We start from the raw sequence: 13,902 nt of genomic DNA, 5'->3' as shown, positions 1-13,902 counted from the left end.
TCTATTTATGTAAAATACAATTAGAAAAATCATAGGAAAGAATTATGGGAAGGAACCATACAAAAATATAAATGTTCAGTATCTATTTTCACATACCTTTCCACTTGTTTCCCTTCAAAGTATATTTTGAGGGCTTATGATAGTCCCTAGAGTAAAAAACGTTAAAGGTAGTGAAGGTCTTGCTTTTAATATAACAGATTTGAGATCAGGGGATAGGTCTTTTCTCTGAGGTAACAAGCAATAAGACAAGAGGAAATGGCTTCAAGTTGCACCAGGGGAGGTTTTTGGCTGTAAAGAAAAATTTCTTTGCTGAAAGGGTGGTCAAGCATTGGAACAGGCTGCCCAGGGACCTGGTGGAATCACTATCCCTCAAAATGTTCTAAAAAAAATGCATAGATGCAGTGCTTAGGGACATGGTTTAGTGGTGGGCTTGGCAGTCCTGGGTTAACGGTTACACTTGATGATCTTAGAGGTCTTTTCCAACCTAAATGATTCTATGATTCAATGACTTATCATTAAATTAAACCATAAATTTTTAAAAATATTAGCTTGGAATAAATGGCTGTCACTGAAAGCTACATTACTTATATATTAATTTTTAACTATCTTTCAATTGATAATTATAATCTTTAAAATGTGTTATGCATAAAATTAACTCTGGTGTATAAATCACAGGTTTATAAAAAATATATGTGCAGATTAGGTTTTATGAATTAAATGGTGTTAGGGGACTGCTAAGCTAGATCTTCTGTTGGCCTGACTTTGAGATACAGGGCACTCTTATCTGCTTATCGCTGGTATCTGAAAGTAAGCAGCAACTAGAGCTATAGAGGATCATTTTAACCTGATCCAAAACATTGATTGTTGAGGGGAAAAGAACAAAATAGTAAAATTATTAGAGGAATATAGAGTGTGCATGTGTGTGTGTGTGTATATATATATGTATATATATATATAAAAAAAAAATACAGAGAAAGATAGATAACTCTCTTTAGTATTGATATAAGTTAAACCCCTCAGTACCTAAAAGGATCTAGATCTTGCGGCTTTCCATTTATAAACAAGGCATGGGTGAAGGTCTTAAACTAACCTGCAACCCAGGTTCTGCAAACTTTCATTGCCTCACTTCACAAATGTGAGCAATTAATTGCAGAAAAAATAAAATGCATACAAATCAAAGCCTGGGTTGTTGCCTCTAGCCTGGAGAGACATGACAGGGTTAGAACCCCTGTCAATGGCACTGTCTTCTAATACAGAAGCTATCCCAACATATAAATCTAGTGCATACTGGTTTTAGTATACTTTGGCAAGATTTACTCTTTACTACCAACCATACACTTCCACAGAACCTAAAGATATCCTCTATGCTAAAGATTTGATTCAAAGCCAAGACACCTAGAACCACCCAGAGGGACTGTTCGGTTCTACTTATATCTAGTCCAGACCGTAACCTGGAACCATCCAATGACTTGTAAATCAGATAGGCAATACACAATGTCAAAATACATTCCAAATTAATTTTTATCCAGAAGAAACTACTGTTGTTATGAATGAGGTTGCAGTGGCAAGACCAAAAGATGTATGCCAAATGAACAGTGGCTGAAATACTATACTAATGAAAGCCTGCACAGTGTGGCTTATGAATGTTAGTGAGATGGCGCCTGAAAATGTAACTATCCAAGATTTGTTAAACAAGGAGTTTGTCTCAAGTATTTTCAGTCTACTCAGATTTCACAGTAGTTCAGTAGCTGTGATCCTTAAGTTTAATAACTAAACTTTTGTGTAGGTACAGTAAATTTGTTTTATCATCTAAAATTATAAAAAGTCTTTATTATACAAATCTAGGGTTTAGTTCTGATCGTGGAGAAACAGACTACAGTTTTAAAATTGCTATTCCTGGTCGTTAATGTGTAAGTATGCTGAAGTAACTCCATCAGGATGCAGAACTGTTTTACTGAGATCAAGAACAAGTCCTTAATGTTGTTTTGTGACTGTAGGATAGATACAATGAGATCTAAATGGCTCTATGTATCAGGTCAATGAACCAGAAATTAAACAGAATTTATAAACAATGCTTTAACTGTTCTATAGAAAGAGTAATGAGCGACTTTATCAAAAATCCCCTTTTCAAGAAATGCCTAAATAGCAATTTCCACAGCAGCATATTTAACTAATAGTATTAGCTCTCTTACAATGCATAGATAATTTTTATTACTAACCAAGATAAAAAAAGAAGGGAAGCATTCCTAACACATCCAGTTTGTAAATGTATTGTGTTGGAATACATCTCACTTATTTATGCATTGACTTAAAGGCAGAATGTGAAAGCAGAGGACATAGCATGGTGGATGGATAAAAAGAAAGTGTCCCTTTTGCAGCGTTCTTTTTTAATGCTTTGGTTTGAAAATGTACATGAATGATCCAGCACATTTCACCATGACATCATCCATAAAATAAAATGATAGCTTATCTCTACACTTTCAAATACATTATATGTCACTTGGTATAATTAAGAAGTTACATATGGATTGGTTAATTTTAAAGAGTAAAATTCAATGACAGAAGAGGTAAGCATTACTTCTCCCAGTTTCAGTGGTATCTACCCTAAGGGCACCTTTAGCACTTGTGGTACTGCAATTGTTTGCATCTCAAAAACATAACTTCATATTTTACAGGCATGTTTCATTTGCTGTGGATAATTACCTCCTGCAATCTAATTGTGAAATGCTCTTTTTCTAAGCAAGAAGTCATTTCTTTCTGACTCTGACCTGAAATTTCAGTAGCTAATAGGAGAGCAAAGTATGTATGTCACTAATCATTATTATGTTTCCTGGGAAATTAGATGATTGTGATTAATAGGATAAAGGAGACAAGAAGGAACAAGTCTTATCTGTGGACTGCATCCTATACTTCTGAATATATATAAATTACACTGTCTCCTTTTAGCTTCTTACTTGCCTTAAATTTAATAGTAAGATCATGAGAACTGCAAAATACATTTGGTGGAAATAATCTGTTGCATTCATGCAATGAAAACAATCTGGCTGATGTGAAAGACATATTGATCTGGAAACATTTTGGTTATGATAACTTAAAGGAAATTGGAAACCTTAATAATGAGTCTATTAGAATTTTTTATCAGGAAATGAACTACCAATTAGGAGTGTGTTGGAATTGTTTCATTGAAAGTCTAATGAAGATTTTCAAAGTTTGTCTGTATAAGGTCATTGTAGAATGCTTTGTACATTTTATGAATGTTGATAATTCTGTATGTTCTTCCATCACATTGAAAAACTAATGTAGAGCAAGAATTTTTTTCATTTGGCAGTACAGTATGAAAGCAGGTGGTTAGCTCCCAGGAACTTACTATTTTCAGTGGTACAGCAGCAGGGAAAAGAGAAAACATCAGTGTCCCCCAGACCCCAAACGGTGTTAGAAGTATAGTAAGATGCACAATATCATGAACAGCATACAAAGCTTTTGTTTGTATTACACGAACGACTTGTTTCTTGGTAGAAGTGGAGCAATATGTCATGCAAAGGAGTATGGGCATGAAAGCAAAAAAAAAAGAGCAGTGACAGAACCACAGTACCTAAAGCCCTATTGGAAGCAGCACAAAATATTAGAAAGTTCCACTGTTTCGAAGAACTATGTCAGCTCCAAAGAGTCCATGCTGAACTCTGTCAAAGGCACATGCCATGCCCAGAGTGTGTGTTAATTTTAAGCATTCCACAGAACTGTAGTGAGAAAACATGACATTGATGGGACCTAGTGTTGGATGAAGTAGCAAATAAGAACATAGGCTCATTTTTCCTTGAAATTCAAGAGAATATTTTGATGGTGTATAAGCAACATGTGCAATATCTGCGAAGACCTGCAAAATATAATGTTTTATTCACAAAGTGTAGGCTGGGATCAAAGATTGCATTGTATCTTTTAATACAGCACCTGCCTTTCTGCAAATGAATTAGTTCATTCTGTTTTCTCAATGACTAATTCAGTGCTGGGATTTCAGAAAATTTCTGGAGCCTTCGTGGTCGATCATATCTTAGTCTGAAAGGGAACTGGATTTTTTTTTTCACTTAAAATTATTTGGGGGGACATGCTATATTTAACAAGAATAACTTTAAATTTCCAGCTCACCAGTCTATTAGATGTATTCAACTGAGTATGTCTGATAGCTTTAATCTGTTACAAAGTGTTGGCTTTTCTCTTCATTGGTAAGATGTAGAAGAAACACACTCCTAGAAAAACACAGAATGGCCAACACAAGCATCATAGTTTCTTGTTCCACAGTGTCATCTAATACTACGACACTGCAAGTGCACTAACTTAATCCTGATCCCAAAAGAACCAAAACATAAGTTGCATTGCCAGTATCAGTTCCTGTTTCATGGAAATGTGCCTTGGAGGCTCTTTGGGCAAGTGATAAGCCAAAGTTCATTATTGTTTTGCAATATTCTTCTGAAAGATTGATGTAATTAAGAATTGCTATATGCAATGCTAGTTTCAAAGCCTTTTTGATTTCTTTTTACCAGATATGGCATATACTCCTGTTTCTGGAAGCCTGCTCCCCAAATTAGCCGCAGTGTCTTTACTGGCTTTGTGATCACTGACTGTCAATATTAAATAAGTATGAACTTACAGAAAATGAACATTTTTATTTTTTTTGCATTTACAAATGTTATTTTTTCCCAGTCTTGCTAGAGTGTTGATGGACTTTCCAATAGATATATTTTGATTTATGTATGACTGATCACCGTCTTTCTTCAATACAACTTCTAGTATTTCTCTTGGTCTCATTTAGAGCTTTTTATCCAAGTACTAGTTTTATTATCATGGAAGAAAACATAACAATGGAGTAAATCCATGGCAACAACAGTCAAATATGAGGAATAACAGGGTGAAAAGTGCTTAAAGAAGGTAAAACAACTCCAGAAAACATTCTTGGCTAGAGAGATGACTGATTGCTTTCATCTGAGGAACAGAAGGATCATATCTCAAGAGTTTCCACAGGCTGCTGCTGGAAGTCTGACTCAGTGGCTTACTGTTATGGTAGAAAATCTCAACAACTAGATTAACCTTTGAATGTTACCCATATTCTTTCTCCCCCTACCCTTTTTTTAAACAGAATTTTAATAAAATCTGAAAAAGATAAAGAAAGAGAGGGTGCACGGGTGAAAATGAATGTTGGAGATGCATATGATACTTTGAGCTAACAAACTTTTGGGAACTTACCTGCTACAAGAATATTAAAACTTCATTGAAGATACACCTATCCATACTTCTCTTTATGTATTTCTTTACATGTCTTGCATACTGCGGACTGTAAAGAGTAAACCTCATTATTGCTTGCGTGCTGTGATTAACTCAGATGTGCAGTTCTTATGTGTGCATAATTTAGAGAGGATAACCAGTTGTGAATATAACTGTATCCATATGTTCTGCCCTGGATCCCCATAGTTTTTACATCATATGTGACAGACATTTCTAGAAACAATATGATGTTTATTTCTTCAGTTCTACAGTTCATACACTTACCTGAAAATTCAAAGCAAGTAGCAGTCATTTTGATATACAGAGGTTATAATTTCTTGTAAGAGTCTTCATTTTTTGCAATCATCTCCAGTGTGACACTGAACAAGGAATGACATAAAGATTAGTTTTATATGAAATTCTGGGTATTTTTCACTGAATAACAGCTATAAAGTGAACAATTTGCAGATAAAATAACAAAAATGTGATTATTTCAAATGCCAGACTGATGGTACTTTATAAATTATTGCTTAAATCATCGAAAGTTTAGGAAAGTTGCCTTGAAAATATGTTCTAGAGAGAGTTTAAAATGACAGTTTCAGAACCTGTTTCTTCTCTTAAGATAAATGAACTGTTACTTCAAGAAACAGAACACAGAAACCAGAACGAAAGAAACAACAGCACTGGCAACAACATAAATTTTACAGGTGAAAGAAAGGAACCATTTGTTTTCTTAGAAAGTCTGATTAATTTAGTGCATTTTATAGTTATGTATATTGCTTTGCCAAGAAAACAGAAATGAGACAGTAGAGGTAATATGACCACCTCTTTTTGCAAAAATAATCACACCATGCTTTCTGGTTGTTCTGCTTACAGAGCAGTGCTATACATACATATACTGTGACTTCCTCCAAGGGTTTTTTATTGAAAGAACCACGTTCATAATCCCCTTGTAATAAGCCTCCTTAAAACACATCACAATTTGCTTTCAAGAACAAAGAGGACCAGCCGTTCATAGGCAGAGGGCCTCTTTTTAATGAATCCTGTATATTCATTTGAGGAAAGTAATACTGTCCTAGGAAGGTGCTTGCACATTTTCCACTGCCAGATCCTACCGTACACCTCTTAGTGCCAAGGCACCTGACACAGCTCCTGACCTATATTTGATAAGGCTGCTCTTGAAAGCCAGGCTTTCCCTAAGAGGCACTAATGGCAGCAGAATGTTTTTTGTGGTAGGAAAACATCACTGGAATTATTTCCCACCTGGGCGAATTTCCTATAGATGTGAAGACAGGGATCAAAACAAGACCTTTTCTGGAGAGCAGAAGCATAATGTCAGCTTTCCTGCCTGGTACAGTAGAGTTCAGCTGCCAGGGCCAAAGGCTTGGTGTGCTACTGATGCAAATGAAATTCACAGCTCTCAGGTGTGGGGAAGCAACACAACTCATCCAAGAAATATTTGCACAATGTGGGACTTGCAACACATCCTGACCCAGGATGTAGATGTTACTGTTTATCCAGTAAAGTGACAGTAACAGGTAGATCGTGCGTTATGTTTCTTTCAGTTAGACTGCAAAACTTCCAATACTTAAAGCCCCTCCAACTGCATGGGGGAATTTATGAAATTAATTTTACAATAAATGAGATTATAGTTGCTTGGAGAGGCTGAACTGAAGAGACTGCTATCAGGTCATTTTTCAAGAATCTACAATGTCTTTACTCATATTTGTTTTCCACTGAAAGCAGAATTTGATACCAATCAGCTATGTAATAACACAGCTAGGATTACAAATTTTACATTGCCTTTTGAGTAAATTGAGTCAGACTCTCTCAGAAAGAAAGATGGAAAGACAAAAAAGGAGGTTGACTGACATACCAGGTATCCCTGTTTTCTATTCAGATATTACATGCAAATAGCAATGTGCTGACATGTAGAGATTGAAGTATTCAGTCAGCCAGATCTTTGCTGAGGAATTAAATGAGTCTGCAGAGGTACTATTCCTGCACCACAAAAAGGTGGGAAACCTCCAGCATTAAGAGTAAACAAATTATCCAATATTCTGTGAAAATAAATAATTAGAAAATCCTGCAAAGATTTGCTGGCTATAGGCATTTTGTACATGATAATTTCCATATTTTAGTTAAAATACTGCTGAACTTGATGAATATTTTAATCACAACAAAATAACCACTTTTTTTTTTTTTTTCTACTATACTTCCAGTCCTTATTTACAAACTTCCAGCTAGTGACGGGACTGACTGACAGTAACAGAAAACCAGAACATGGGCAGAAGTTGATCCATGTGGAGCTGGCAAACTTCAGGCAGATACTTTGTATGTAAGGATCAAGTTAAATCAGCATGTGCAAGTGAGTCCTTAGAGACCTACAACAAAAGATGAGTTTAGGAGCATCAGAAGCTGGTGCTTGCTTTCTGTATGAGACCCTCCACCAGCATTTCAAAATATCAGGTTCAGGCAACAAGTCTCCATCTACATGCTCAGAAGCTGGCCAAAGATCATAAATCTGTATGTTCTGTCCTACAAAATACAGTCTATGAAGAGAAGTTTAAGAGGTACATCAAATGCAGCAAGCGCTGTTCATACCATTTAAATGCAATGTCATTTATCTTTTTGACTGAGGTGCTCATGATGGAATACTGTAACAGGATGATATATTCTAATTATTACATCTAAATATTTGCAAGCTGTGTAAGAACATGAATCTGTATTTCATCAGCAGTATCTGAAGAAGGTACTTGGGCTCACAGAAAGTATATCTAGAGGCTCATAGCTAGTGAGTCATCCTTGAAGATAATGGTAGCAGTATCGAGACACTTAGATCATTTGTCATTATTCAGCATGTCTGTAATGTGTTAATTCTGAGTCACTTTTTTGAGGATACTCTGGGATTTTAGTTGTTTTTGGAAACATTCTTCCATTCTACAAACTACTGGTTAAACCATTAGCCTGCAACTGAGACACACCCAGTCTGAAAAACTCCCGGTGTAAATCACAGAAAACAGGAAAGATTTGATTGGCATATATCAGCTCCATTCTGTAACAGTGCTATCCACTTAGCTTGCCTGTGATTAGAAATGATGAGAGAACCCAGGACTAAAGAATTTCTCAAATGCAATACTATAATGTTGGTCTAGAGTTGAACATAATTTTCTTTATTTGGAAACCCTTGAAACATGCTGGCTGGAAGTCCCCAGTGGAAAGAAAACCTAAAAATGTCAAAAGCTGTCATAGGACATAACTGGCATTCCCTCACACATCACATACGCAAACAAATTGTTGGTACCTTATACCAGCCAAATCATTTTGTTGTGTGGTTTCTCTTTAATCTCTCCCAGACAGAAGTAACAGGTTACTTGTACAGTTAAAATGATAAGTCTTGCAGCCTGGTAATTTTTTGACAGTAATGTGTAGGTGAAACTGTGGGAGTGATTTGGCTAGCAGGCTTCTTGTTTCAGTAATTCCTTGTCAGTATTAATGACATGGCTCTGAGTGGCTACACAGTTTCAACAAAGTCATGTTATGGGCAAAACGAGCTTGGTTCTATTTCTTCCTTTCATAGGACTCTTCTGCATTAGCAGCATCTCTGTGGATGGTGATCTTAGGGGTATAGCAGCTTACTGTGAAATCATCACTGCCTACTGACTAGACATCAAATTTAGACACTTATGTTAGGAGTTTTCTTAAATAGAAACATAACATTGAAGTGCAAATTACAGGCATTGGACACTCCAGTATATGAACTGGATCCCTCTGAATAGGAATCATATTTTTCTTTGTAGCAGCATTTCAATCTCTAAACACACAATTATTCTTAATGTCACTTTAACTAGCAAGACCAAAAAGAACTACACTTGCCTTTTCAAGATATTAATATTTTATTTATATTCCATTAGCAGAATTCAATTAAATTGTGGTGCTATTTCTACACACTTAACGTATCCTGAACAGTTTTTGCAGTGAACAGATTCCTTGATGAGTTTATGACCTTTGCTTGATAACTTTCTTTCAATAGATCTACGTGATAGTATCCTGTACTATAATGCTATAGGTTCTACCTTTGTTAAACTTTCATCACTACAGTAGTACTGCCATGTTTAGTTTTAGAAGTGCATGGGGGGGGTGGTGGGGGCGGGAAGAGAGAAGCAGTCTGTCTTAAGTTCAATGGATAACAAGCAGGTAAAAAAAAGAAGTGAAAAGAAGAAAGAATTACAACAGCAGATATTCAGTAAACAAGAAAAAGGAAATACTAACCTTAGAGGACGTATATGCATGTAATCTATTATGCTTTCTTCCTATGTATATAATGTCCAATAACTGTTGCATCTCTTTGAAAAAGAGGATGTGAAGATGGTATCTCTCAAAAAGAATCCAGTATAATGCAGGTATTTGCAAGATATTTATTATGTTATTAAGTTCAATAGATAATAATTTAGGGACTATACTCTGTGTCTGTGTGTTTCTGGCTGCCTGCCTGCCTACCTGTTTGTTTAGAACTACCCAAACTTGTCAAGCAGGGTGATCTATCTGCAGCAGGCATTTGTTAATTGACCTTGTCATAGTAGCCTGTACTTTGATCATGTAAACCAATATCTTTAAAGCATGCATCTCAGTTCTGTAGGTGTACTCAATACGGTCAAAGTCTAATTGATATGAAGCTTAGGGACTGAAGGCTTTTCATCCTTCCTTAGCTCATTTCTTCTTCAGAGCTGCAGTTCCCCCAGGGAGTCATATAATGTAATTGTTTTTTGAATGGCTTTGGTGATTTTGCTTTAATGATAAAGCCCGCTAGGCTGCTCCATGCACTTCTAATCTTTGCCATGAAAAAGTTCTTCTTGGCATCTGCTTAGGGTTTGCTTTTTTTTAGTTTCCTGTTATTTCTAGAAGGTTAAAAAAAATCAAAATTTTTATTTCTACGTATATGGCACTTCATATGTATTATGTGGTTCAGCATCATACTTCAAGCTGATGAGCTAATGCCCATAGTTTAGTACAGAAGCCAATCACAGACTGGTCAGGGCTGGAAGGGACCTCTGGAGATCATCTAGTCCAACCCCCTGCTAAAGCAGGTTCACCTACAGCAGGTTGCACAGGGTCACATACAGGGAGGTTTTGAATATCTCCAGAGAAGGAGACTCCACAGCCTCTCTGGCAGCCTGTCCCAGTGATCTGTCACCCTCAAGGTAAAGAAGTTTTTCCTCACATTCAGAAGGAAATCCTTGTGTTGCAGTTTGTGCCAGTTGCCCCTTGTCCTGTCACTGGGCAGCACTGAAAAGAGCCTGGCCCCATCCTCCTGACACTCAACCCTGAGATATTTACATTCATTGACAAGATCCCCCCTCAGCCGTCTCTTCCCCAGGCTACACAGGCCCAGCTCCCTCAGCCTTCCCTCACAGGGGAGATGCTCCAGTCCCCCCACCATCCCTGTAGCCTCCGCTGGGCCCTCTCCAGTAGTTCCCTGTCTCCCTTGAACTGGGGAGCCCAGCACTGGACACAGCGCTCCAGATGTGGCCTCACCAGGGCAGGGCAGAGGGGCAGGATCACCTCCTTCGACCTGCTGGCCACGGTCCTCCTAATGCCCCCCGGGATCCCACTGGCCTTCCTGGCCACCAGGGCACACCGCTGGCCCATGGGCAACTGGCCGCCCACCAGCACTCCCAGTCCCTTCCCCGCAGAGCTGCCCCCCAGCAGGTCACCCCTGGCCTGTGCTGGTGCTGGGGTTACAGGTGCAGGACCCCACACGGGCCTTTGTTGAACTCCATCAGGTCCCTCTCCACCCAGCTCTCCGGCCTGTCCAGGCCTGGCTGAAGGGCAGCGCGGCCTCCTGGGGGACCAGCCGCTCCTCCCGGTTCTGTATCACCAGCAAACTGCTGAGGGTGCCTCTGTCCCCTCATCCAGGGCACCGAGGGAAAGGTTGGGCAGGACTGGACCCAGCACTGACCCCTGGGGAACACCATCTCCAGGCCTCCAGCTGGTCCCTGGGCTGCTGATCGCAAGCTCTGCCATTCAGCCAGTTCTCAGCCCACCGCACTGCCCACTCATCTAACCCACGCTGCCTGAGCTTACCTATGAGGAGGTTATGGGAGACAGTGTGAAAAGCCTTGCTGATGTCAAGGTAGACAACATCCACTGCTCTCCCCTTGTCTATCCAGCCAGTCATTCCATCATAAAAGGCTATCAGGTTGGTCAGGTGTTGTACTCAGAGCCCAGCTTAGTCAGCCTCACACAGGGTACCAATTGCTGCAGCACAAACTAGTAGGCCATATCAAGGCTTTTACCATTGGTCAGATTCTACTGTCTGTGCTGTTTCTCCTTCTTCCAGAGGTCAGACAACATTGACCCCCCAACCCTCAGGGCTATTTAACTACTTAGTGGGAACGAGCTACAGCTGGACATCATCCATGTCAATCAACCCACTACTGTGGAGGCAAGGCCACAGCTGTATATCATCAATGCTAATCAACCCACTGCCTTCATTCATCTACAGTCAGGCATGATTTCCCTTTGGTGAATCCATGTTGACTACTCCTGATGACCTTCTTTTCCTCCATATGCCTAGAGATGACCTCCAGGATGAGCTGTTTCATCACCTTTCCAGGGATGGAGGTGAGGCTGACTGGCCTGTAGTTTCCCAAGTGGTCCTCCTTCTTGCCCTTTTTGAAGACTGGAGTGACCCTGGGTTTCCTTTAGTCCTCAGGCACCTTTCCTGTCATCCATGACCTTTCAAAGATGATGGAGGGTGGCTTGGCAATAACACCTGCCAGAACCCTCAGCACTTGGGGTTGCATCCCATCGGGGCCCATGGATTTGTGGGTGCCAGGTTTACCTAAATGATCTCTAACCCGATCCTCCTCTGCCAAGGGAAAGTTTTTCTTTCTCCAGACTTTCTCTCTTGCCTCCAGGGTCTGGGATTCCTGAGGTTTGACCTTGGCAATAAAGACTGAAACAAAGGCAGCATTCAGTAACTCCATATTCTCTGTATCTTCATCAACAAGGCACCCACCTCACTCACCAGCAGGACCGTATTTTCCCTGGTCATCCTTTTCCTGCTGATGTACTTGAAGAAGACCTTCCTGTTGTCCTTGACATGCCTCCCCAGATATAATTCCAAATGGACCTTAGCATGTTCTGTCAGTGTTCTTATATTCCTCCCAAGTGGCCTGTCCCTTTTTCCATATTCTGTAAACTTCCTTCTGCTATTTGAGTTTTGCCAGAAGCTCCTTGCTCACCCCTACAGGCCTCCTCCCCCCTTTGCTTGATTTCTTACTCACAGGATGCACTGATAATGAGTTTGGAGGAAGTGATTCTTGAATATTAGCCAGTTCTCTTGGATCCCCTACCTCCCAAAGCCCTAACCCATGGGATTCCTTCAAGGAAGTCCTTGAAGAGGTCAGTTAACTTTCCTGAAGTCTAGTGTTGCAATCCTAATTATTGCTCTGCTTCCTCCATGAAGGATCCCAAACTCCACCATCTCACGGTTGCTGCAGCCAAGGCTGCCCCCAGCCTTCACATCCCCAACCAGTCCTTCTTTCTTTGTTAGCACAATGTCCAGCAGCACACCTCGCCTCACTGGGTCCTCCACCACCTGCTTCAAAAAGTTATCATCAGTGCACTGCAGACACCTTGTGGACCATGTGTACCTAGCTGTTGGGGTCTGCAGCGGGTCTGCAGACAAGTTAGTTGACTTCAAAGACTTAGTCGTGTACCTTTAAGACATCCAAAAATTGTCAGGTATGTAAATAGGATGTGAAGAATCAGAACTTAAAACCGCAGCATACGTGCACCTACAAGCAAGAAGAAGACAGAAAACCTATCAGGGTCTGACACATGTACTGTCTAAGACAGGGGTCCTCAAACTACAACCCGCGGGCCGGATACGGCCCCCCAGGGTCCTCAATCCGGCCCCCTGGTATTTACAGTCCCCCTGCCGGCCCCCTGGTTAAAAAGTTTGAGGACCCCTGATTTAAGATACGTAAGGAATATTCTAAACAATAAAGGCCATTTTGCCATTTTGTCTGAACCCAGCCACATAGACAGTGTTTTTCAGTCCGCCTCAACTTGCATCACCACACCTAGCTGTGGTGTTTTTCCAGCTGATATCAGGGATGTTGAAGTCCCCCATGAAAACCGGGGCCTGTGATCGTGAGGCTGCCTCTAATTGTCTGTACAAGGCCTCATTGACTTCCTCTTCCTGATCAAGTGGCCTGTAGCAAACACCCACAACAGTGTCACCCGTGTTGTCCTGCCCCTTAATCTTCACCCATAAGCTCTTGACACGTTCTGCATCTGTCCCTAGGCAGAGCTTGACACATTCCTGTTGCTCCCTCATGTAAAGAGCAACTCCACCACCTCTCCTTGCTGGCCTGTCTTTCCTAAAAAGTATACAGCCATCCATGACAGCATGACAGCATTGCAGTCATGCGAGCTATCCCTCCGTGTCTCTGTACCTGCAATGAGATCATGGCCCTGTGACTGCTCACAGATCTCTAATTCTTCCTGTTTATTCCCCAGGTTGTGTGTGTTGGGTGCAGGCAATTCAGAGAGGTAATTGAACGTGCAGGTTTCCCAGGAGGGTTACAAGAGGATCCAACATAGCTACACACACCCTTGAGGTGGTTCACCTTGTGA

The sequence above is a fragment of the Falco naumanni genome, chromosome 5 (assembly GCF_017639655.2).
Source record: "Falco naumanni isolate bFalNau1 chromosome 5, bFalNau1.pat, whole genome shotgun sequence".
Taxonomy (NCBI): Eukaryota; Metazoa; Chordata; class Aves; order Falconiformes; family Falconidae; genus Falco; species Falco naumanni.
The sequence above is the reverse complement of the archived record's forward strand: the minus strand, read 5'-3'. Positions refer to the sequence as shown.